This window comes from Mastomys coucha, unplaced genomic scaffold (genome assembly GCF_008632895.1).
Source record: "Mastomys coucha isolate ucsf_1 unplaced genomic scaffold, UCSF_Mcou_1 pScaffold3, whole genome shotgun sequence".
NCBI classification, from domain to species: domain Eukaryota; kingdom Metazoa; phylum Chordata; class Mammalia; order Rodentia; family Muridae; genus Mastomys; species Mastomys coucha.
In genome coordinates, this window is record NW_022196909.1 from 6,140,707 (window position 1) to 6,168,428 (window position 27,722).

General features: G+C 44.6%; 1 protein-coding gene and 1 non-coding gene across 2 annotated transcripts in view; one reads left to right on the forward strand and one right to left on the reverse strand.

The window, feature by feature from the left end:
• Positions 1-27,722, reverse strand: part of Slc16a10 (solute carrier family 16 member 10) — a 106,830-nt gene that overhangs the window by 52,779 nt on the left and 26,329 nt on the right. The window lies entirely within an intron of this gene.
• Positions 16,561-16,692, forward strand: LOC116075575. The gene has a single exon (XR_004112616.1). It is a non-coding gene; the product is annotated as a small nucleolar RNA SNORA17 (small nucleolar RNA).

A 27,722-nucleotide genomic window follows, 5' to 3' on the forward strand; every position in this document is an offset into this window, starting at 1 on the left:
GGGGGGGGGGGTAGAGACAGGATTTCTCTGTGTAGCCCTAGCTATCCTGGAACTAGATCTATAGAGCAAGCTAGCGGACCTCAAACTCAGAGATTCATCTGCTTCTGCCTCCCCAGTGCTAAGATTAAAGGTGTGTGCTACCACTGACTAGCTGACAATTGGAATTTATTTAATACATACTATGCCAGACAGTGTCAAGATGTACTCTATTAAGTACCTTAGTCTGTTTTGTGTTGCGATAACAGAATAACATGGACTAGCTGCCAGGGCCACATACTAGAGAGACTGTGTCTCAAAACCCTAACAGATGAACGCGGGGAAACAAAACTTAAGCCATTTAGTAGTCATTTAAAGAGGCACCTGCCCAGTTGAGAAAACTTAACATCTAAAATTTTAAAACAGTCATACACAAGTTGAGCAGAGTGAGGCTGGAATATGAGAAGACTGCCTCATTTAGTGTATGCTGAATTGCCTTTTAACTGATTTAACCAAGCACCTTTACACAGCCTGAATTAAGAGAATGTGAAACATTCCACTGAAGGATATCTGTAGAGAAAGTCTACGTTTGAAAATCCAAAATATAACCATATAGGCATATTATTAAAAAGAAAACAAAGGTAAGAAGTATGAAAATAAGCATGAGAAATAAAGAAGTTAAAAGCTGTTGCCTTTGTAATAGGACTTCTGGAGAAAGAAGTATGATGTAGACTCCCTAGAAATCTGATCTTTTTATACTACAAGAATACACAATCACTAATCATATGAATTAGCCTTATCCGTGGGAGAGTTGGCTCCGTGGCTAAGAGCAGTTACTGCTCTATCAGAGGACTGGATTTACAATCCAGCACCCACCCTGAGTGGATCACAAATGTCTCCAGCTCCAAGGAATCCAACCCCACCTTCTGGGGTATGACAAGCGCGTGCACACACGCATACAAACAAAATAAAAGTTTTGTAAAGAAACCTGACATCAGTGTTAGTGAACCAATCAAGGTCTATGACTAAGTCTCTAAGGCCACATGAACACAGGAATAAAACCACCTAACAAATAACACACAGTGAACTCTACTCCCCAGGGTCATAAAAATATATCTCACGATTAGAAACTGTGGTCAAAATTCCTAGAAACAGACTGAATTTGTAGATCAACTATACAAGACCCAGGCAGATTCCTCGAGATAAATCAGAACATTGCTCTCTCTCCCTGGCTGGGGCAGACATGGGTTAACAAAAGCTCTGCCCCTAGCTGGTCTGCCTGAGCCACTATCACAGTTAATTACTAACTGGCCAGGACCCTGGGAAGCCAGAAGACATCACCCCTGTAGTAATGAGGGTATTTGTGAGGCTAGCCTACTAACACAGGAGACTGCAGGGAAGAGCCTGACTATAATAATAGATTGTTTTATGGAATTTCAGAAAGCCATAAGGTTTATCTTGCTCTTCCTATATGTGTGGCTTTAAAAGTCAAAAAGTAATATCACACCTTGTGGGGCGGGCATAGAACAATAAAGAATAATAGAGGTTACTTGAGACAGCCACCCTTTCTCCCAGCAAGAGAATTGTGAGGGCTGTTGATTACTTTCAAAGGGTTTACTTGAGTACAAGTAATTTAAATAGGTCAGGACAAATTCCAAGGTAAACTTCCTGTTAATCTCAAACCACTGTCCCTTCTGCATCCCAACAGAGCTAAGTAACATTTATTAAGTGTTCATTATGTACCGAGCACTATTTCAGAGATGTGTATGCATTTATATTTGTATTTATACTTATTTATATATGTTTAGCCCTCACACACTCTTCTGGGGATCCGGGGCTCTGTCCATGCTAGGCAAGCAGTCTGACACTACACCACAGCCCCAAGGCTTTGCTTGAGTCAAGGTCGCACTCTCAGTCGGCTTCATAGTCACGACCAAGCTGGCCTCAAGCTTGGGATTCTCCTGTCTATGTAGGTGCTAGGATTACAGACCTGTGTCCTCCACCCCAGCTCTCACAACTCCCCATATTAAAGTATTATAACCTTCATGCAAATGATGAAACTGAGGCAAAGCATGCATTAAGTAACTTACCCAAGACCACAAAAAGTAGAAGCAAGGGATTCACTAGTCTGGAATTCATACGCTACCCATCAGAGGCAGCCTACCTTCTATAAAAGGTCATAATAAACCTTTGGAAACACTCTTGGGTCTCTTCCTAAAATAGTCATGCACAAACAAGTCTTAATTAACTAAGAAAGTGCCAACCCACACAGCAAGTTTCTATCTAACAGATCTTAGTGAATCAAATGTCTCGGGATTGCTAGCCTCTCAAATAGCCAACACTTCTGTCCTAAATACCAGCTAACCAACTATGCTCTGGTAACAGTCTTCCTTCTCACAAGTAAGTAATCAGGAAGTACCCCAGAGTCACCAGAAACTAAGATGTGAGGACATTTAAAGGGCCAAGATAAAACAAACTACCTGGGCAGGCTGGGGTCAAGCCACACATCCCATTCTTCTTGACAGTGGGTATAAAAACAAAACTATCTTTTACCTAATATAAAAGTTGTTTCTTAAGACAAATTAAGCTAGTGCTAGGAAGATGGCTCAGCAGTTAAGAGCACTGCTATCTGGCAGAGGACCGAGGTTGTATGCCCAGCACCCATAAAGCAGCTTACAACTGTCTGTTAACCCCAGTTCTGAGGGAAACCAACAACCTTATCTGGCTTGCTCAGCACCAGGCATGCATGTGGTGCACACATATGCATACAGACAAAACATACACATAAAAATAGTTTTTAAAAAGACAAATTAAGCCGGGCGGTGGTGGCACACGCCTTTAATCCCAGCACTTGGGAGGCAGAGACAGGAGGATTTCTGAGTTCAAGGTCAGCCTGGTCTACAGGGTGAGTTCCAGGACAGCCAGGGCTACACAGAGAAACCCTGTCTCGAAAAACCAAAAAAAAATAAACAAACAAACAAAAAGACAAATTAAGCTGATGAATAAATGAGGGAAATAGTTTAAAAGGAAGGCTACAAAGATTTGATGTTCAATCTTAATTGTCAACTTGACACAGCTGGGAAGAGGAAGGTCCACCTGAACTGGACAGGCCTGAGGGTGTGTCTGGGGCACTGTACTGACTGAAGACCGGAGTGGGAGAATCCAGCCCTCTTGGGAAGTGCTATGCTACCACTCACCCAGGCTAGTGGTCCTGGGGTGTGAAAGAAAGCAGGTTGCCAAAAAAGGGAAGGGGATGGAAAGGTAAGGGAGGGGAAGCAACCCAGGTCTGTGCTTCAGTGCCTTTGATGATGGATTGTAACCTGGAAGCCAAATAAATTCTTTATTCGACAAGTTCCTTTTGATCATGATGTTTATAATAACAAGAGAAAGCCAATTAGAAGACAAATCAGGAACATGGGGCACTGCTGTGATGGACCCCATCTGTGTTGGGTTTTGGGTTTCATTTTATTTTTGTTTTTGGGTTGTTTTGGGGTTGGGGGTAGAGGTGTTGAGGTGGGGGTTGTGGAAGCATTTGGAACTTTGGTCTGGACATGCTCACAGATTTAAAAGCTACTGTTGAAAGAATGTTGAAAGAATGCAGGCAATGGAGACCTGGCTTGTGAAGTTTCAGAGAAGCAGACCTTACGGGGGCCATTTATATATTTCAGGTAAGAATCTTTGGAACTGAAACCTGTGCTTTACTGACACAACAGATGCTGGCCAGCTGAGGCTGAAAAAGATGCTGATCTGTACCATTACAATGAAATCTTCTGGAAAGAATTTCCTCAGGGCCAGCACACAGAAGCTAAAGTCTAGTGAGGAACCAAGGATGCATATCAAGCTTTACAATGATGTGGAAGAGAGACCACATGGTACTGGTTTTGAAGGCATGAAGGAGTCATGCAGAGTAGCCAAGACTTGGCACTGTGAGAGGCCAGAGACATTGGTGAGAGTGCAGCCTCAGTTGCCCTGGAGACTCCAGCATATTTGAGATACCAGGACCATGGGATGGCTACCATAGATGCAGGTGTGGATGACAGGGGTGGGGACGAGGGCTGCCCAAGCCTCTTGGAGCCTGGAGGCCATGAATGAGTCCCAGATGCTGGATTTACAATGCTAAGCTTGGGGTTTGCTTTGATCTCACTGTCTGTGCTCTAGCTCTTCATTCTTGAAATAAGAAAGTTTATAACTTGTTCTGTTTTTCTTTTTATAGACATGATTAAAGTATTGGAAGTTTTAAGAACTGTGAGACTTTTAAAGTTAAAACTGTGTTTTATATTGTGATATTGACATAAGATCCTGGAGACAAAGAATATTTCATTTGCTTACTCTTAGGCTGTTATCCTTTTACTGTTACATTGTAAGATTCTTTACATATTCTAAACTAGTCCTTGAATATATATGGGCTGCAAAAACTCTCCCGAATTCTATGGATCCTCTTCACTTTCTAAAAATGACTTTGCTGTCTCTGTCTCTCACTCTTCCTGTCTCTCTCTCTTTCCCTTACTCTGTCTCTCTGTGTCTCTTACTCTCTCTCACTGTCTGTCTCTCACTATCTCCCTCTCTGTCTCTCACACTCTCTGTCTCTGTGTCTCTCACTCTCTCTGTCTCACTCTGTCTCGCTCTGTCTGTCTCTTTTTCTGTCTCGCTGTGTGTGTGTGTGTGTGTGTGTGAGTGTGTGAGTGAGTGTGTGTGTGAGTGTGTGTGAGTGTGTGTGTGAGTGTATGTGTGAGTTCGTGAGTGTGTGTGTGTGTGAGTGTGTGTGAGTGTGTGTGAGTGTGTGTGTGAGTGTATGTGTGAGTGTGTGAGTGTGTGTGTGTGTGAGTGTGTGAGTGTGTGAGTGAGTGTGTGTGTGAGTGTGTGTGTGTGAGTGTGTGAGTGTGTGTGTGAGTGTGTGAGTGTGTGTGTGAGTGTGTGTGTGTGAGTGTGTGTGTGAGTGTGTGTGTGTGTGTGTATCTACATTAGAATGCTATGGTATGTGTTGAGATCTCCCCTCCCCCTCTCTGTGAGTTGCAGAAATCAAGCTAATCTTATCAAGCTTACATAAAGAATGCTTTACCCACTGAGTCATCTCATTGGCTTACTCTTCTCTTTCATTTTTATTTTTAGAATTTTCTTTTTTTACCTCTTCACTCTCTAATGATGTTCTCAGATGCACAAAAGTTCTTGGGTTTATGATATAGGCACTATCTACTTTAATCTTGCTTAGCGTTTCAATTCCCTATCTCTAAAAACATTGCCTGGTCCAAAGTCATCAACACATTCTTTGCTATGCCCTGAATTTGCCTTTAACGCTGAGTTCACTGAATGCAGTACGAGGTAGGAGGTCTGACTCTGTTCCTTTCACAGTGGCAATCTAGCTGGCCCAGCACTGTTTGTTGCGTCTGTTGAAGACCCTCTCACTGTTGCGTCTGTTGGAGACCCCCTCACTGTTGCGTCTGTTGAAGACCCCCTCCTCACTGAGCTGTCTTGGTTTGCTTGTCCATCTTAATTTTTAATATTTAGAAGAAAAGTGTTTTGAAAACAAAATCCTTTTGTATAGCTTTATAAAGTGAGCATTGTGAGTGTTAGACATGCATCATTTCTTCATGTGTGTGAACACCACGTACCATACATGGTACTGTGGAGGCCAGAGGGCATCAGATCCCTCGGGACCAGTATTACAGAGGGTTCTAAGCTGCGGTATGGATGCTAGGAATCAAACCTGGGTTCTCCAGGAGAGCAACAAGTGCTCTTAACCACTGAGCCATCTCTTCAGTCCCTCAACAGCTTGTTTTCTGTAATGTTTAATAAAATTCCGTTACCTGGGTGTATCGTGGTTTGTTTTGTTTACCTACTGAATAATGTCTTGATTGCTTCCATCTCTGTCCAGTGCAAGAAAAGCTGCAGAAAGCATCAATGTGCAGGGTGCTGTGTAGTGGTGAATTCTCAACTGGACCAAGAAACACAACCGCTTGATTATGTCAAAGTGTATTTCACTTTCCTGGAAGCTGCCAAACTTCCTACCAAAGTGATTGTTTACTTCAAAATCCCCTAGCATGTGCAGTTCTGGCTGTTCCAGTGTCCCAACATTCTTAGTGCTGAGAACTGGGCCATCCCAGAAAGCACACAGAATCATTCTGCTCAGTTTCTAATCATACACGAGCATCATTTCTTCATGTTTGCTTGCATGAGCAGATCTACATGCTACAGTGTCTGTTAAGGTTTGTGTTTAGAAAGAACTTGGAGTGACAATATTAAATCTATCTATGACCATGGGAAAATCCCTGCTTTTATTTGGTTCTCTGACAGTGTCTATCAGTTTTTCTCATATAGATATTATAGATATTTTCATATCCATACCTTATACCTAAGTACTTCACTGTTAAATGGTATTGTGCTTTTAACTTCAGAATCCTTATATTGATCACAGTTTTAAATCCTCGGGTCTTTACCTGGCTTCTGTTACTAGAACACCAAAGTGCCATTTTAATAGTAACATAATTGATGGCTTTACAGAAGTCATGGTTAAAAGCTATCCTTTTAGATGATGTTTTAATTAGGATTTTACTACTGTGAAAACACACCATGATCAAGGTAACTTTTTAAAAGACAACATTTGATTGAGGCTGGCTTAGAGTTTCAGAGGTTCGGTCCACACCTATTCTAAGAAGGTCACACCTCCTAATAGTGCCACTTCCCGTGGGGTCAAGCATATTCAAGCACCACAGACGGGGTCTCAGTATTCTCTGGCTGGCCTAGAACTCACTATTATAGGCCAGGCTGACCTGGAATTCACAGAGATTCACCTGTCTTTGCCTCCCAAGTCCTAGAACTTAGGGTATGCAGCATCCTAACAGGGGGTCTGTTAAAAACCAGTGGTTCAGGGGCTGGAGGGATGGCTCAGTGGTTAAGAGCACTGACTGCTCTTCCAGAGGTCCTGAGTTCAATTCCCAGCAACCACATGGTGGCTCACATCCATCCCCAAATGAGATCTGATGCTCTCTCTTCCAGTGTGTCTGAAGAGAATGACAGTGTACTCATATACATAAAATAAATAAATCTTTTTTAAAAATGTTTAAAACAAAAACAAAAACAAAACAGTGGTTCTCAACCATCCTAATGCTGCAACCCTTTACTACAGTTCCTCATGGTGTGGCGATCCTCGACCATAAAAGTCTTTTTGTTGCTACTTCATAACTGTAACTTTGCTACTGTTGTGAATTGTAATGTAAGTATCTGATATGCAGATGGTCTTAGACAATCCCTGGGTTAAAGGATCATTCGACTTCCCCCCAGCGAGTTCACAGGTTGGGAACCACAGGTTAAAACTAATTTTATAGGATAACTACATAATTTATACTATCTTTTTTATTAGATATTTTCTTTATTTACATTTCGAATGATATCCCCTTTCCCAGTTTCCCCTCCGGGAAAAAAAAACCCTGTTCCCTTCCCCCTCCCCCTGTTCATCAAACCTACCCTCTCTCACTTCCTGGCCCTGGCATTCCCCTACACTGGAGCATAGAGCCTTCACAGGACCAAGGACCTCACCTCCCATTGATGACCAACTAGGCCATCCTCTGCTATACATATGCTGCTGGAGCCATGAATCCCACTATGTGTATTCTTAATTTACACTATCTTTATTACTCATCCAAATATAAGCATACTAAAAACAAAAAACATATTAGATAACTAAATTCCACCATCTTTAGACGTTTTACTGATTTCAATTTTTTACTATACTCTAATTTTATGTATTTTCTAATTTTGTTATAAAGGTTTATTTATCAAGGGAAAAGCATAATTTCACTGGTTTTGATTGTTTTATGAATTGTTAGGAATTGAACCTAGGGCCTCGTTCATGCTACTTAATGCACTCCTACCACTGAGCTATAATCCTAGTCCAAACTGCAAATTTAACATTTTAAAACTTTTTATTAATAGTTTTAAGGGCTCAGACAAAGGTATACAAATATCTCCTGGCATACTTTAAAGTCTCCATTCACATACTTTCATAGACAGAAGGTATGGAAATATAGATCTGGCTGGGTTGGGAAATTTTTTTCTTTTAAAAGATTTTATTTGCCGGGCGGTGGTGGCACACGCCTTTAATCCCAGCACTTGGGAGGCAGAGGCAGGAGGATTTCTGAGTTTGAGGCCAGCCTGGTCTACAGAGTGAGTTCCAGGACAGCCAGGTCTACACAGAGAAACCCTGTCTCGAAAAACAAAGGACAAACAAACAAACAAACAAACAAAAAAAAAAAGAAAAGAAAAAAGAAAGAAAGCACCTTTTTGGGCTGGCGAGACGGCTCAGCGGTTAAGAGCACCGACTGCTCTTCCAAAGGTCCTGAGTTCAAATCCCAGCAACCACATGGTGGCTCACAACCAACCGTAATGAGATCTGACGCCCTCTTCTGGTGTATCTGAAGACAGCAACAGTCTACTTACATATAATAATAAATAAATATTTAAAAAAAAAAGATTTTATTTTTAATTATATGTCTGCCTGCATTTCTGGGGGGTAGGATATATGCATGTGAGTTCAGGTGCCTGGAAGCCAATGGTGTTGGAATTCCCTGGAGCCAGAGTCACAGGCAGTTGTGAGATGCCTGATGTGGGTGCTGGGAGCTCATCTCTCACACATACATGTATAGAAAACATTCATACACAATCAGTGAGTCAATCAATCAATCGATTTTATTAAAAATGCTGAACCATCATCCCTCCATCTCCACAATGTTTTCTTCATAAAGACATCCATCATCATTCTTGATATGTGCATATTTTCATACCTTCCTATACAATGCAGGTTGTATTTCACAGTAAAATGACAGAAGGCACATCAGATGCCATCACTGTGAGCCCGACAGACCCCAGGAACATCTCCCAAACCTGCTGCGCGTGGATAGCAGCAGCGCACTCACTCAGCTTTGCTCTTTTCTTGTTTTGTTTGTTTTGTTTTGTTTATAAGAAATCCTCCTGCCTCAACTCCCAGGGGCTGAGGTTTTACAGGCATGAACTACCACACCTGCGACTAAGTCTGGCAGGAACACTCACTTTGCTTACATGTGGCTTTTCAGAGATTTGAGGCAAGCCCTGAAATATTCCTGGATTTCTTCCCTGAGGCAACTGGAGAGGAGTGGAGAAGAATGAACGTCACTCCAATGTTGGATTGTAAAGGAAGCAAACAGAAAAGCTAACCCCCAAACACCCCACAGGCCAGGCGTCTCTGCATATGCACATGTCATTAAATCTTTGTGGCAATCCTGCAAAACAAGTATTAACTGGCAAGAGAGGATATGTTCACAAACACTAAACAATTCTCCAAATGGCCATGGAGCTAGTCAGTAGTAGAACAAGCACACAGTGCTCTTAAGACTCGTTCACCAAATAAATCAAACATATTAATTATCAGTTACAGAATAATGATTGAGGGGTTTAAAAAGAATTTTTCTTCTAAGCAAACCATCCTAATGAAGGAAACAACTAATTAAAGGTTCAAAAAGCAGACATACCCCCTGCATGAAACACTGCTGGCACTCCCATGAAAGCAGCCAACAACAATTTTCTGAATTCTACACATATTTAGCAATGTATTACTTTCATTATTCAGAAAAAAATACATGTGGTTTGTCTTCTGGTTTACCAGAAGGCAGGAGCTGTTTTACAGATGTAAATCCTTTAATTCTTGGGGTAGCCTTGGGAGGGGCCACCACCAACGTGCTCAAGATTTCACCACTGACAAGCACCCTGTCAGGAGGCCAGGACATTTCACCACTGATGAACACCCCGTCAGGAGGCCAGGACATTTCACCACTGACAAACACCCCGTCAGGAGGCCAGGACATTTCACCACTGACACCCCGTCAGGAGGCCAGGACAGCCGTGATCTAGATAGCTAGCGTTCTCCGAGCTCTTAGCTGCTTCCCACTCCTGACTATCTGTTGTGTATTCGCTGAGCTGGGATTGGGATGGCTTGCATGAGGACCTGCATTCAAATCCTGCAAGTCCATGTGAAAAGCCAAGTATGGCAACATGCATGTCTGTAGACCCAGCCGTGGGGTGTGGGGAGCAGGGACAGGGGCAGTTGCTGAGAGAGCCTGATTCAAGGAGATAAAGATAGCCCCCTCTGTTCTCCGCCCACACAGAGGAGACAGAGTGCCACACCATACGTGCATGTGCATGTGTGTGACACATACACACACACACACATATATACACTTCTTTAAAATTAAAAACCCATAAAGACAGTAATTTGGATAAAGGAAACTATCAGTGATGGTGCTGAGTATGGGATTTCATCCTGAGGGTTGTATCATAGATGCATTTGATACTTAATGGTCAGATCTGTTTGAAACTTTAAAGTCACCCTTAGTTAAATAAAGTATTTACTTCTCTATATATAGGGTTATAATTTATAACCCTAGGTTAAATATAGAGTAACAGTTGTAGCACAAAAAGTAGTATTTGTCAAGTATTTTGTTCTTGCACCCTGATAAAATTATTAACCACAAACCCATGGATAAGACTAAAATACTGACAATCCTAACGAACTGTGTGGCACTGCCCATTTGTTAAATTTTAACCACAATTAAAACACCCTAAGGGACCGCTGTTCCCACTCTTCCTCTTTTCTGTGGGCTCCAGCAGCTTGGTAGTCTCACATGAGCTCTCAATCACTGTATTTTTCCATTTCCACTGGCTTTCTTGGAAGCCTGACAGACTGTCTGGAAAGATGAACTTTCCAACGTCCAAATACACAGCTGCTCCTTCCAAGGCCAGATCCAAAATTGACGTGGGCTGCCTGGTAAGCATCACCCAATCAATTATTAATGCCTTGTAACCTTTGCATGGCCCAATCTCTTCCTTTCTACCAGAGACTGCTAACTCCAAAGTCTGTTATCTTAAAAAATACTAAATAAGAAATGAATGGATACCTTATGATCATTTGTAAATTATATGTACACAGACAAAACTGAACTGTAAATGAGTATTTAAAATGTCAGGGTAGATATTTTTCTTGATTTACAGACCTTTACTACTATTTACTACTAATAATAGTATAAATGAAGAGGTAACCACCGCCTGCCATCCTAAGCCCCTAACCCCTGCAACAATACACTGAAGAAAGAAAGGCGCAGTTCTTAACTCAGTAAACAGGCTTCTTTAATGCGTCACACATCTTTGGCTACAGTGGCTACAGACCACTCTTCAGAACACATGCCTGCAGTATGGGCTACAAAACTGACTTCTATTTCTTCTATTTATTGACTTAAAAATAATTTTCTGGAGCTGTTGTGGATAGCCCTGGTCTTGTATTTTGATGCTAATTCTCCTCTCCTGGAAAGCACTGCAGACAAGGAGGAGCGAATCACATATACAGGTGCCTTGTGAACCTTCTCCCACCTTAACTTTTCAAATAAAGGCTAAGGCAGGTGATTGGGCAGTAGGAGGGAAGGTGGAGCTGAAAAGTTTGGGGGAGAAGGGGAGAGAGGAGACAGGGGAGGACACTGGTGAAGAGGACAATGGAGGAGGAGGAGGTGGAAGGAAGATGGAGCTGAATGGCTTGGAGAAATCGCAAGTCATATGTAATCTAATAGGTGGGAATTGAGTAGTGTGGTAGAACTGCCCAATCTAAGTGAGTAGCTTGTATACCAATTAATTGAGTTGTGAATTCATTGATTGGGTAAATTGGGTTAATATTTTACCACAACATGGGGCTAGAAAGATGGCTCTGTGGTTAAGAGACTATTCTTGCAGAGGTTCAGTTCCCAGTAAACCTGGCAGTTTATAAGCATCCATAACTCCAGTTCCAGAGGATCAACACACTTTTCTAGCCATCTTGGGTATCATGCATTTATGCTGTATATTTATCATACATGTAGGCAAAGCACCCATACATAAAATAAAAAGTAATCTTTAAATTCAATCTTTTGAATTATGAGTGTGTGTGAGAGAGAGAGACAGACAGACAGACAGAGAAAGACAGAGAGAGAGACAGAGACAGAGAGGGAGAGACAGAGACAGAGACAGAGAGAACAGGCATGGCATGGCAGACATGTGAAGCTCAGAGGACAGATTTCCAGTCAGCCTTCTACTTCTAGGAACCAAACTCACTTCATCAATCTTTCTTCCACCTGCTAATCATCCCACAGCCATCATTGTTTTAAGACAGGCTCTCATGTCCCCATGTAACCTAGGCCACAAACTCACTCTGTAGCCCAGGAGGACCCTGAACCCCTGATCTTCCCTCATCCACTTCCTGGGATTCGGGGCTGGAGCATACCTGTGTGCCTGGCTTATATTTCTTTAAATAAGCCAGCTGTTACTACATCTGTCAAGCTTTTTCTCCACAAGAAAGAGTACCATTCCTCCTTATCAGGACATTAGATAACCAATAAAAACCACTGAACATATATTATAAAGAAACAGTTAGAACATAGTCTCCTGGATGATTAAACATGACTTTGAGGGCTGCTTTCACTCACCAACTGTCAGACCTAAGGAGACCAGCTTAGCTCTCTAGACTTCATTTTCTTTGCAGTTAAGACAGGAAAGGATGGTAGAACAATGGGATATAAGACTTGAAACTAGGTCTTAGTAAGCACTCAGTAACTATGTAATAATTAGACATAGCATTGCAAGGCCAACTGATCAATTTTAACATGTAAACTTACAGGGTGACTCAAAGGGGCAGATGGAATCCTGAAGAGCAAGAGGCCTTGAAGAGAGAACCCACAGGTGTCTCTGCCCATCCACCTTGGTGACATGAGGAAACTGTGTTTAAGGCCTTAGAGCAAAGGCAGAAGCAGGGCAGCCCTGCTTACACTCCCCTGGTGATCAGGGAGGGGTGAGCATCACCCAGCCACTACGCTCCAGCCACCACTGGCCTGAGCACCTGGAAGGAACCGAGGCTGGCATCCCTACCTTTATGTACCCTGGAGCTTGCGCTTCCCCTTCACTGCCCTACTCCCGACCCGACTCCCTATTTGTAAGGAAGGTTCAGAGACTGTCTGTTTGTCTCCCTAGCCTAGGCTACTTACACAGTTAGAACAGATTCCTTCACAGAGAATGAGAGCTGTTACTGCAGACATGACTGCTGAGAATATATGGTAAGTATATTATCAGCATTAGCAGATGAGAACACAACAGACAAGCAGCAATTCTGAGCCCTGTGCTGAGCCCTGTGCTAATTTAATTGCTGGCTCTAAATGACTGAAAGAAAAAAACACCTGCTGTTTCCTTCACTGCCCCTGGCCTGGGATCTGCTCAACTTGAACACATAACTGCCTTGTTCAACTTGCTACATGTAGAAGGTGGCCCTGCCTTCAAGCCCCATACCATCTGGTCTCTACACATCTCCACAGCAAACCACATTAACCACGGTCCTGACCATCAGCCTGCACCTCTGCCTCAAAGCTTCATGTAGTTATATGGTCACTCCAGTCTCAGACAAAATGTCACCCCTTGTGAAATGATGTCTTGATTGGCAACATCCTTCTCAAGCACTATCCCACTTTACTCTTCTCAAAGGTCTTGCCACTCCATAAAATTCTTAGCAACTCAATTACCATTTCTACGACAAAAATGTGATTCCATCAGAGCACAGCTTCTTGAACTGAAGTTCGAAATCCCTCAGGGATAACACAATTAAATGTAGAGGGTATTAAAGGGGAACGGGCGTTTCGGCAGTGCTTAACATATTATTTGCAGCATTGATTCTCAACACACATGTGCATTTGCACTGCATATGCGTGTCACGTGACACCAATGAATACAGTCTCAAACACCTCAGCTCAGATGTGAGATTACCGTGTGTTCCTGAAGTGTGGCACAGAGGAGTTCTGAATTTTTGTTGAGTTAAATAAATAAAATGAGCACTATTTTACCACATACATGCTTCCACTATTTTTATGTGCATGAGTGGTTGGACTGCATGTATGTTTGCATACCACATATATGCCCTGTGCTTGTGGAAGCTAGATGAAGACTATCAGATCCCCTGGAACCAGACTTACAAATAGTTGTGAGCCACCACCTGAGTGCTAGGCAGCAAACCCTGGTTTTAAGAAAGAGTACCCTGTACTCTTAATTGCTGAACCATTTTTCAAGTACCTGTCTCCACTATTTTAAAGTGTCCAACAGTCCTGGGATTGGAATGACAGCTTGGCTGGTAAACATGAGAACCGGGCATGGTGGCAGGTGCCAACAATCTCAGCACTGGGGAAGCAGATATTAAGCAGATCCATAGAGTCCACAGGCCAACCAGCCTTAATTAATCAGAAAGCCTGAGGTTTCAAAGTCAGACCTTTCTCAAAAACCAGGGTAGGGTGGGGCTGGAGAGATGGCTCAGCAGTTAAGAGCACCTGTTGCTCTTGCAGAGAACCCAGGTTTATTTCCCAGCACTACATGGTGGCTTCCCACCATCTATAACTCCAGTTCCAGTGGACCTGATGCATTCCTTTGGCCTCTGTGTGCAGCAGACATACACATGGTATACACAGATTAAAAAATAAATAAGTTATAAGTCAGAAAGATGGTCCAGAAAGTAAAGGTACTTGCAGCAAGCCTGCTTTCAGTCCACTGTACCCACACTGTGGAGAGAATTGGGTGTCATGAGTTGTCTTCTGACCTTCACACATATGTCAAGGCACATGCATGCATGTTTGCACCCAGAGAGACAGAGACAAAGACAGGGAGACAGAGAAACAAAGAGAAAGACAGAGGCAGAAAGACAGAGACAGAGAGAGACAGAGACAGGGAGAGAGAAATAAAGACAAAGACAGAGAGAGGCAGAGAGACAGAGAGAGGAGAGCTCAGGGAAACCTGGTCAATGTTAGTAACTGGTAGATCTGGGCTGGAGAGAGTAGTACACACCTTTAACCACCAGCATTCAGGAGGCTGAGCCAGGAGAACCAAGAGTTCAAGGTGGGCCTTAACTACATAGCAAGTTTGAGGCTTGCCTATGCTACATGAGACCCTGTGTCTCAAAAAAGTAAAAACTGAAAAACTTGGTAGAGCTGGTCTTATAGCCTGATTCATAAAATTCATATAAAATATAACGAGTATTCTTAACCACAGTGTTATACAACCTTCTAGTTTGGTTTATTCATGTGATACAAAAAACAACCATGTCATCTCACTCAACAGGTTTATTGTGAGAAGCAAATATGTAAAAACAAATTGGAAAGTACTATGTAGATGTATTACAACATCCTAAAATAGCCAGACTGCCTAGCATCTAACTGGGTCAAGAAGAAATGTGGTAATCAACAAAATGATCTCATGCTTCATCTCTGGCACAGCTGTCAGGAATAGCATGAATCTGACAGCCTTAGACATAGCTCAGCCTGAGCTAATGTGCCTTTCCACTTACCCTTCTGCTGCAACTGCATAAGAAGAAAGCATAAGGAGCAGGGAGCCAGGGGACAGCAGCCATTAAAAAGAAGACCCTCCAGGTATAGTGCCTATTCCCAGCAGTAGAGAGGCAGAGCCAGGAAGATTTCTATGAGTTTGAGGCCAGCCTAGTCTACATACTGAATTTAGGACAGCCAGGGCTACATTGCAAGACCCTGTAAGGAGAAGAAAGAGGAGAAGGAGAAGGACTAGGAAGAGGGTGGGGACCACAAGCACACACATGTACATGAACATGCATGCCCCCCCCCAGCTAGACATGGTGGTAGTACATGTCTGTTCCCAGCACTCAAGGCTGGGGAACAAGGATTGAGAGCTTTAGGGCTTGTCTGGGCTGAACAGCAAGATATCTCCCCTCCCTCCCCTTCCCTCCCTCCTTTCCTCCCTTCCATCTGTCTGTCTGTCACACACACACACACACACACACACACACACACACACGAGAACTACTTACTGCTGGTAAAGCCAACCTCCCCCCTACAGTGTGATATCAGCCTTGTATAGTCTTCAAGCTTGAAAATCCTTTATTCTAAGACTTTAATTCTTTTTTATCTTTTACTTTTATTTATGTACATTGGTGTTTTGTCTGCATGTATACTTGTCTGAGTGTCAGACCCTCTGGAACTGGAGTTACCGATAGGAGTAAGCAGTCATGTGGGTGCTGGGAATTGAACCCCAGTCCTCTGGAAGAGCAGACAATGCTCTTAACCACTGAGCCATCTCTCCAGCCTAAGACTTTAATTCTTAGTGAAATAGTTAAGTAGTTCTCAACTTCAAATTTAAAATAATGCGCTAGTAATTTTAATATTGGCCTTTATGAGAAGCATGAGCACACGAGCACACAAGCGCACAGTGTCAGGGTACAGCTGCATCTGAGTAAAGCACCACTGCCGTGTCCCCACTGCTGCGCCTGTCTTCTCGACAAGTGCAACGTAATCACAACATATCAGCATTCAGCGGAGTAGAAGGAAGACCTGTGTGAAACCAAAGATCTGGGTTTGTCTGCTACCTTTGCTAAAGCTCTGTTTATCTAGTTAATGTGAACCACAGTTCCTTCGTGTATACAGAATAGAATGACTTTAATACCATAAAAGATAAACTAGCAGGATAAAGTAGTGCAAAGACTTCCTTTTTTATAAAGCAAGTGAATCAGTTCCAACAACTATTCAGTACAAATGACAATTGCCTGCCCCTAGAGGTACTGCAGATGTGGCTGCACTGTCACATGTGTGTCGGTAGGTGGCAGAGAAGAGAGAGGCTATGTCTACACACAGTGTTCTGACCTATGAACATCTGAATGATTAGAAGTCTAACACTCCCTGAGAAAAGGTGAACCTGAGACAACCAGCAGGCTGGTGCCAGTCAGGCCCAGAGTGTCTCCCAGGTAAAGCAAGTCTAAGACGAGAAGAACCCTGCCTGGGACCGGGGGCCCTGGGAGGAGTGAGCCAGGGACAGATCAGATGGCCACTTGGGCAAGCTGGACAAGGAGTGAGACCAGATGAACACCACACTGGCGCCATGGGGCCCAGACAAGGACCTAGCATGAGATGAATACCAGTCCAGTGCTGTGCATGCCTGGAGGGCAGTCAATGACCAAGATGGCCCCTGCCCAGGAGCAAGTAAGTGGTGGAGAAATGGAAGAGAAAGAGAAACAGAACGATGTGGGCACAATGAAGAGAATGGGAACTGGAGACTCAAGGGTAGTGAGGAACAGCTTGGTGTGAGTAGCTGGTGATGCCACCTGGGACCATGGTAGGGTCCTGGCCCATGCTACCACTGGGGGCCATGTCTGGGTTGACGGCCCTGCAGCAACTGGGGCCTGTTACCAAAGACCAGGGAGACATCTCTGATCTGGGCTGCCACTCAAGGACAGGTTGATGTCAGAGGGCTGTGCAAAGCTAGCCCCACTCCTCACCTGGGAATTGTAGGAGAGCTGGCCTAGAAGCAGGAGAACAGGGGAGCTGACCCCACCCTTAGCCAGCTGCAGTACTCCGGAGAGCAGACCTCATATTGTAGGAGCTGCAGGTGAGCCTGCCCTGAGAATGTGAGCATGGGAGAGTTGGCCCTACAATTTGTCTCCCAGTAGTAGACAAAGGAGTGACAACTTCCCCACCCCTCACCTGCAGCAGATGAGAGACCTGGCCTAGGGCCATGAAAGCAGAAGAGCTAGTCCTGTCCTTCACTAGCTGCAGCACTGTGGAGAGTGGGCCCTGCACCACTCCTGGGCAGCATAAGAGCTGACCTTGGTGGCAGGTGACCATGGGAGAGCTGGCCCCATCACTTGTCTGCCCTGTGGTGATATGGGCAAGAGAGATATCCCCCCATACACACATTGCCTGCCACCTTCAGCAGACAGACAGATGACTCCGAGGTCATCAGAGCCAGGGAGCCGGCCATCTCCCTCACCTGCTGCAGCAATCGAGAGCAAGCCCTGTGTCTTGCCTGGACAGCACAGTTGAGCTGGCTCTGGCTGTAGGAGGTGCAGATGAGCCATCTCAGAGAGTGAGAGCGCAGGAGAGTTAGCCCTGACTCTTGCCTGCTAGGTTGTGGCAGGGATGAAGGAGAGACAGTCTCCTCCCTTCCCTCATCCCTCACCGTCTATGGATTATGAGAGTGGAAGAACAGGCCATGTCCCTCACTAGCTGCAATGCTTGGGACAGTGGGACTGGCCCCTCACCTGGGCAGCAGGGTAGAACTGGCCCTGGTTGGCAGTGGTTGTTGGTGAGCCAGCCCTGAGGGTGTGAGAGTCAGAGAGCTGATCATCTCTTGATACCTCTTCGGCCCAGATCCAAAGCTTCGAACTGGCCCACCCCAACATGAACTGCTGCAGTGCATGAAGGGGCCAGTTCTACAGATTCAATACTGCAGGATCTCCATGAGACAGGTCAACAATAAGACATCCAAGAGGAGTCCCAGTGAGATTCCAGCATTGATAGATTAGCAGAAGCCAGAGGCCTCGAGCCAGACCAACAAGTCATAGCAATGAACATTTTTGTGAGAAAGAAGCATGAGCAAAGGGAGTACTGTGGGACACACTGCGACACGCTGCAGCGTCCACAACAAGACTGTGGGCACACTGCGACACGCTGCAGCTTCCACAAGACTGTGGATACACTGCGACACGCTGCAGCGTCAGCAACAAGACTGTGGACACACTGCGACACGCTGCAGCTTCCACAAGACTGTGGACACACTGCGACACACTGCAGCGTCAGCAACAAGACTGTGGACACACTGTGACACGCTGCAGCGTCCACAAGACTGTGGACACACTGCGACACGCTGCAGCGTCAGCAACAAGACTGTGGACACACTGCGACACGCTGCAGCGTCCACAAGACTGTGGACACACTGCGACACGCTGCAGCTTCCACAAGACTGTGGGCACACTGCGACACGCTGCAGCTTCCACAAGACTGTGGACACACTGCGACACGCTGCAGCGTCAGCAACAAGACTGTGGACACACTGCGACACGCTGCAGCGTCCACAAGACTGTGGACACACTGCGACACGCTGCAGCGTCCACAAGACTGTGGGCACACTGCGACACGCTGCAGCGTCCACAAGACTGTGGACACACTGCGACATGCTGCAGCGTCAGCAACAAGACTGTGGACACACTGCGACACGCTGCAGCGTCCACAAGACTGTGGACACACTGCGACACGCTGCAGCTTCCACAAGACTGTGGGCACACTGTGACACGCTGCAGCGTCCACAACAAGACTGTGGACACACTGCGACACGCTGCAGCTTCCACAAGACTGTGGACACACTGTGACACGCTGCAGCGTCCACAACAAGACTGTGGACACACTGCGACACGCTGCAGCATCCACAAGACTGTGGACACACTGCGACACGCTGCAGCGTCAGCAACAAGACTGTGGACACACTGCGACACGCTGCAGCTTCCACAACAAGATTTTTTTTCTGTTGCAAGAGAGGTTGCAAGGGTAGAAAGTAGGCACAAGGTTGGGGAGATGAGTGGGACTGGGGTGCAAGACAGGAAATTCACAAAGAACCAATAAAAAGTTTAAAAATGATAATTGATATTCAAAAATATGGGATGTTTTTAGTCTCATAAATGTCACAGAAAGGGCTGGTGAGATGGCTGAACGGTTAAGAGCACTGACTGCTCTTCCAAAGGTCCTGAGTTCAATTCCCAGCAACCACATGGTGGCTCACAACCATCTGTAATGGGATCTGACATCCTCTTCTGGGCTGTCTGAAGACACTACAGTATACATATAATAATAAATAAATCTTTAAAAAAACAAACAAACAAACAAACGTCACAGAAATTATACCTCCTTATTCTTAATGTCCAGAAAAAGCCAAAGCTGAAGGGACTTTCAGGTCACTATTATGAGATGCTTACAGAACAGCCTGTTGGTGAACGAATCAAATCAAATGAGCTGCTCACTTATATATAATAATGTGACCTTTACTGTGGTCAAGGACAGAAGAAAGAGCTTCACATTAAAATACATTTTTTAACAGATTTCATGTATCAAAATATCACTGGAATCAAAAAATAAATTTGCAGTTAAAATTAATCTTATTGATAACACTTAGGATGTTTTAATAAAATTATTTCCTGATTAAAACCATTTCCTAACTATATTTTACCTTCCCTGGCCAATCATACTGAGGTTGAGGTATAACCATGTGTAGTGATGCGTCATTTACCCACTAGCACCTGATGCAAGGTCTTACTAATTAACAGACACTGTACAGTGAACTGAACTTGAGCTCTGATAGCTATTAATGGATGAAGGAGTAACAGTGGATAAGCAGAATTTATAAACATTTGTTTTTCCTGTAGAAAGTCTCTAAAGAATAGGTTCTGCTTTCACAACTTTAGAGACTTGTACAAAAGACTATCTGAGGAAGTACACTACTCTTTGCGGCAAGAAGACAATAGTTTGTGGCCAGCCTAGGCTACACAGCAAACCTAACTCATAAAAAATAAAATTGGTCAGTGTCGAGCGCTTGCAGGAAGCCCTGGGTTTGATCCGCAGCACCAAAAAGATTACACTGCCAGGATCGTCGCTTCAAGTTTGAGCACAATTTGGCCTACACAGTGCGTTCTGGGACAAACAGCTTCACACCAAAGCTCTGTCTCAAAAAAGCAAAATAAAATAATTTTCTAAGATTACACCAAAGTGAAGGTCCTATGTCCCAGTGCAGGAGAATGCCAGGGCCAGGAAGGGGGAGAGGGTGGGTTGGTGAACAGGGGGAGGGGGATGGGAACAGGGTTTTTTTTCCATAGGGGAAACTGGGAAAGATGTCATATGAAATGTAAATAAAGAAAATATCTAATAAAAAAAAAAGGTTACATCAAAAATGCTTGTTCTTTGTCATTCTCACTCAATAGCCTAGGGCAGACAATGCTGTCCGCACTCCACACAACAGAAACACTGCACAGAAGAGCACTCTGCAGTGCTCAGGAAGAGCTGAAAACATAGGGCCCAGCCGTCTAAGTGCATTTACCTGTAGCCAACTAAAAGCCCACTGTTCAGCAGGAGCCCCTTGTCTGATGTGACAAAGTCACCCTGATTTCAAGCTACTTCTTCAGGCTCTTAGCAATCCCTGGAGGCAAGACCAGGGCCCCGCCCCATTTCTACCTGTGCCTGCAGGCTTCGGTGCTCCTAGTACTGAGCCTCCAGTCTGCGGCTTCCTCAAAGTCAGTAAAGGAGGCGTTACAACTAGCACTGTCCTAAAGCATCACCACTCAAACCGACATCAGCATTTCTTTAAGAAGGGCATTTAGGTCAGAAAGGACTGAGCTCAGGCTCACAGACATCAGTGGTAAAGGAAAACAAAGACTTAGGTTCCAGCACCCCAGAGGAACCACTGAGGCTCAGCCTCAGAGTGGTGCTGTGTCTGCAGCCCTTCTGCAGCACACTCAGAACCCTTACTGCACAGCAGCAGAGTGGACACAAACAAAGTCAGACAACTGTAGCTAAGAGGCTCAGTAATAAGCCAAACAAGAAGCAAACACTCTCAGCCAATGGGGCTCCCACACCCTGAAGAAGGCAGCTGATACCAGACCGAGACCTTTCTAAGGGGGCAAGTCTAGGGCTATGGTAACGCATACTTCAGTGGATGCCAATTACACAAGTAAATAAATAATTGATCCGGAAAGCAATGAGAGGTTGGTAGGGAAAGGATTCTTTTACACTGTACTAGACTTCTTCCAGGCATGGAAGCAGCCTTGCTATGAGGATTACCATGCACAGTTACGAATGAGAGAATTATTCTTGAGAGAGAGGGCAGGATAGGCAGCCATCAGCCTGATGGGATGATGACAAATGGGCAGAATGGGTAATACACATACCCTGAGAATAAAAACATCCACAGGACAAGCTGATCTTTCTAAAATGAAAATTAATAATGCAGCACACAAGACAAGTGTAAAGACATTATAGTGACAGGTGGGGTGACATTTATTGTCCAAATGGGATGGTTCTTAGCAATGAGGGTAACAGTAAATACCAGCAACAGTACCCAGTGATTATGCTTCGTACCTCTCTCCCAAGGTGAAAGTTGGCAAGGGAGGGTAAACTCCATCTACATGGAACTGCCTGAAACAGAAGCCACCAGTTCTCTCTGGCAAGTAAGGTGCTGAGCTGAGCTGAGCCGAGCAGAGGTGAGCCGAGCATGGTAAGAACAGGAGCTCTCACCCCAGCCAGGTGCTCCAAAAGGGCCGCACTGAGATCATCCCCTTGTACCCTGACAGCTTTAGAGAACACCAAGCTGCTTTGAAAGTCAGGATCCCTCCCCTGACAGCCCACTGTGGAGAAAGGAGTTCTCCCTGACAGACCTAGCAGTTCTAAAGCTTCTGTCTGGGGAAAACAATGCATGAGGCAGCCCCAGACACAACCCGAATTCCTTTCAGAATAACAGTCTCCCACTGGCTCCTCGTCTGTTCACTTACACTTGGGCATTGTTTGTTTACTTGAAGGAGGATTGGTGCCAGGGCACAGGTAAGGAAGTCAGAGGACAGCTTGCAAGAGTCAGTCATCTCCTTCCACATGTGGATTCTGGACAGCGGGCACCTTTACTTGCTAAGCCATCTCACCAGCCACCATCTTTGTTTTTTCTAGTACTGGATATTTGACCCATGAGTGCTAAGTGCTTTACCACTAAACTATATCCCTGGCTCTAGGTTCCATCTTTAAAATACCAAACATTATCTGTCTTTGACTATGCAGCTGTCTTAGTTAGGGTTTCTACGGTTAGAATGAAACACTGACCAAAAAGCAAGTTGGGAAATAAAGGGCTTATTTGGTTTATACTTCCACATCACAGTTCACCATCAAAGGAAGTCAGGACAGGAACTCACACAGGGCAGAAGCCTGCAGGCAGGAGCTGATGCAGAGGCCGTGAAATGGTTTGTTTACTGGCTTGCTCAGCCTGCTTTCTTATAGAATCCAGATTCACCAGCCCAGGGATGGCACCACACACAGTGGACTGGGCCCTCCCTCATCAATCACTAATGAAGTAAACGTCCTACAGGTTTGCCTACGGCCTGATTTTTGGAAGCGGTTTCTTAATTGAGGTTCTCTCCTCTCAGATGACTTTACAGCATCCAGTACAGCAGCTAAGGTGAGTTTCCAAGGAATGCCAAGAAGTAATAGGGTTCAAGACGTGTGAGGACAAAACGCAAGAGCCTCTCAATGAGAGGGATGAGCCAAAGGCCCATTACACAGGAGGGCTTTGATGGTTAGCTTTAACTGTCCACTTGACACAATCTAGAATCCCCTGGGAAGGGCATCCCAATAAAAAGCCGTCTAGAGCAAACTGGCCGGTGGATATGCCTGTGGGATATTGCTTTCTTGAGTTAATTAACTCATCTAAATGTGGGTGGCACCTCTTCATGGGTTGGGTCCTAGAGTCAACTGAACACAGCAAACACAACCTTACCCTCAGCTCCTGACTACAGATATAATATGACCAGCTCCCTCCCGTCCCTGCTGCTAAGACTTCCCTGCTATGGTGAACAACAAGAAACATTTTTCCCTCGAAGTTGGTTTTGTCCGGGCATTTTATCACATCAACCAAAAAAAAGACAGGGTAGTGGGCATAGCATAGTGGAGCATATGTTTAATCTTGGCACTCAGGAAAAAGGCAGCTGATCTCTCCAAGTTCCAGGCCATCCAGGTCTACATAGTAAGTTCCGGAACAGTTGGAAATACATAGTGAGATCCTGTCTCAAAACAAAACAAAACAAGGTTCATAAACTCCCAAAGTCAAAAACCAAGAAACCAAGTCACAAGAATAGGAAAGAAAAGAAACTCAGTTCTGGTTAGAAATTAATTATAGGGCTGGAGAGATGGCTCAGCAGGTAAGAGCACTGACTGCTCTTCCAAAGGTCCTGAGTTCAAATCCCAGCAACCACATGGTAGCTCACAACCATCCGTAATGAGATATGATGCCTTCTTCTGGTGTGTCTAAAGACAGCTACAGTGTACTTACATATAATAAAAAATAAATCTTTAAAAAGAAAAGAAATTAATCCTAGTATCAAATGCTCACTTGAAAACACAATGCTTAGAACAAATCAGTGTTCTAGAAGAAAATATCACATATACTAGGAATAAGGCATGTGTGCAAGAAATACAGTGCATCTGGTGGTATTACTCATATGACCAAAACTTGCATGCAATCCACTTATCATATACTGGGCTTCACGTACCTTCCCATCATGACCTAACTATTTTTTTTTTAAATTTATTTTATGTGTATGAGTACACTGTAGCTGTACAGATGGCCGTGAGCTATCGTGTGTGGCAGCTGGGAATTGAACTCAGGCCCCACTTGCTCCGGCCCCGCTCACTCTGGCATAATTCACTATGGCTGTCTTCAGACGCACCAGAAGAGGGCATCAGATCTCATTATGGGTGGTTGTGAGCCATCATGTGGTTGCTGGGATCCTAACTCAGGACTTTCAGAAGAGCAGTCAGTGCTCTTACCCGCTGAGCCATCTCACCAGCTCATGACCTAACTATTAAGGGAGTTTATGTATCACTTTGAAATATTATCAACACAGTGGCCACCAATATTTTGCAGGGTCACAATTATTAAAAACTGTTAATTATTAGCATAATGCCACCATTTTCTTTGTTCTGTGTGAGCCAGTTTTATATGCCACTATAAAAACCACTTAACTTATATGCACAATCACTGAGTTTATAGAATACATATCTGACAGCTCACTCACAGAACGCACCGCAAGCCGTTCAGCAGGAAAACAGCTCAGTCCAAGCAGAATGCTGGAAGGAGGTGGAGGGAACACTAGGCTTACAGTCACTGACTCAGCCGTGGACTCCTTTGAAGACAAAGTTGTGCTAAGCAAAGTGCTGCCCCTCGCTGGAGCTGGGAGCCTCACTGCCACAGCTGCCCAAGAAGTACATGCTCAGGCAACCCACAGCCTCCCGCCCGGACCACCTCTGCATTCCATGGCTAGCAAGTATGCCAGGGAGCTGTAAGCTTCCACATTCAGGGGTCCCTGAGCTGGTGTGAGTTCAGGGCTCAGAGCCTCTAGTCAGCTGTCCACCAAATGCACAAACACACTGACAGTAGTGGAGATGGCCACTAACACTCCCAAAGACCAAGAGGTTCCATCACCCTTGACACCCAGGCCACAGAGGAAGGTGGAACGTAAGAGCACCAGCTTCCTCTTCCTCTCTCATCACTCATCTCCTGACTCATCACTCCATGTGGAAACTACAGCAGACACGTGGTGGAAGCCAAGCAGCGGCGGCCAGACAGGACCTGGGTATCATGGAACAGGAAGTCAACACAAGAAGTCCTTCCTAGGTGGAAGAGCAAGTGGTGTGTGAACTGAGGTACAATTCACCAGTCCAGGCTCCACTGTCCAAGGGGCTTTATTATAAACCAAGATCTAATTATGAAGAATTTGTCAGGCACAGTGGTGCATTTAACCCCAATTCTCAGGAAGCAGAGGCAAGTGGATTTCTGAGACGGACGCCAGCCTGGTCTGCATAGTGAGTTCCAAAGCAGACCCCACCTCAAACAAAGAGTCACGATGTTGGGGCAAGCAAGAAGTTTCAGCTGCTAAAAGTGCCTGCCACTAAGCCTGATAATCAGAGTTTGGTCCCCAAGCCCCACATGATAGAAGGAAAAGGTCCGCTCCTGAAACCTGAACTCCACACCCCAGTCACTGATGCATCTGACCCTGTCCTGGACACACAGACACACACCAAACACACACACACACACACACACACACACACACACACACACCAAACAAATATGTGAGGATTAGGAATTTCAAGGAGCCAGAGACATGATGCCTCCGTGGTTAAAGAGCACTGGCTGCTCTTCCAGGACACGGGTTTGATTCCCAGTACCCACGTAGTGGCTCATAACTGAAACACCTGTCCTGTGAGATCTAACACCCTCTGGCCTCCTCAAGCTCTGCACACACATGGCACACAGACACATGTGCAGGCCAGACAAGTTTCTTTCAAGCTGCTGGCAGCACAGCAGTAAGCAAGTGCCGCTTTTAGGGTATGGCAGAGGAAAGGGATGCTACTAGAGTGCCAAGGATGCAAGAAAGGGGAAAGATGGGATCCAACATTCTCTCAATAACTACTGCATCCAGCTAGATCTGAAGCTGAAGCTGTCAGAGAAAAGCATGTGAGAAACAGCTCAAGGAAGAAAGATAGGGGAAGGACTTTGCACAAAGAGCTCTGGAGCTCAGGAATCAGTGCTAAGCTGACAAGAGGACTTGAATCAAGCTAAGAACTTCTGCAAAGCAGAAGAAGCAATCACATGAGACAGCCTACCATGGGAGACAATCTCAGCTACCTACGCATCTGACCAAAGATTAACATCTAGAATATATTAACAACTCAAAAACCTAAAGCCAAAGCCTAACAACCCAACCAGGAAAGGAACTTATGAATAAACACAGCCAGTTCTCAAAGGTGAAGGAGAAACGGCCAGTATACATATGAAGAAATGTCTAACTCCTTAGCCGCTGAAGAAACACGAGTTTAAACGGCAATGAATTCCATCTTGCCCCAGTCAGAGCGACACTCTTTAAGAAAACAATCAAAAGGAAAGAAAACAACAAACGCTGGTGAGGATGTGGGTGTAGAGCTGATGCAGAGCTGAGGGTGTGCATTGGTCCAGCCTCTGTGAAAATTAATATGAAGGGTCTTCAAAAAGCTAAAAATACATAGCTGTGCCATATAACCCAGGTATAGTATTTCTGCATATGTGCCAAAGGACTCTACCCCAACATCCCAGAGATCCTTGTACATCTACATTTACTACAGCACTGTTTCAATGAGTCCACCTATATGTCAAGCAATGGACAAATTAATAAGAAATATGTGGTATATAAACACAATAGAGTTTTAGTCTGCCATAAAAAAAGAACAAAAATGGACTGGAGAGATGGCTCAGCCGTTAAAGGCTAGGCTCACAACCAAAAAGAACAAAAGTATGTTTGTTGTTTGAAGAAAGGATGCAACTGAAGACTATGAAACTAAGCAAAATAAGCAGATGCAAAAAGGCTAATTTGACATTTTTCTCATGTGCAAATACCAAATATTATAGAGATATATAAAACTATTTTTACATATTGTATATAAACACATTTTGTATATGCATATGCACATGCATATATGCATACATACACATGTGTACATGTATACAAGCATGTAAATATGTGTGTCTACGTGTGTCTACGTGTGTATGTGCACACATTTGTGTGTGTGCATATGTGCTCACACATGTGATGCGTTGGTGGGTGTGAACGTGCTTACATGCTTGAGTACGACATGAAAGCAGAAGACAGACTTGGAAAGGATGCAGCAGCATTTTAAGGATGAGGCGGCGTGTCCTGGCAGGAGTGCAAGGTAAAGTAAAATGTCTTACATGATGGCCAGGAACCAAGTAAGAGGAAGACGATAAGATCAGCATGCCATAACCCATCTCAGGCATATCTCCAATGGTCTGAAGATCTTACCATATCCAGTCACCTTCTAAGAGTGGCTCCCTAGTAAGCAAGCCTTAATCACAGACCTTTAGATCCAAACTATAGCAGCTGCCAAGGACACATAGCCCACTCACTCAGTTTCCTCAGCCTTGGCTTCATTGAACAGGATGACACTTCATGTCCAAGTCCCTTCTTTGTCTTCATCAGCATGACTCCCTCCAATAACACACACACTTCCAGTCCTGTTGACAGTCTGTCAGTCCTGCTTATTCTTACTGCTGGGTTTATCTTCCCAGCATTCAGGGTGCTGGGAATCTTCTAGAGAGAAAGAGGAAGGGAGGGAGGGAGGGAGGGAGGGAGGGAG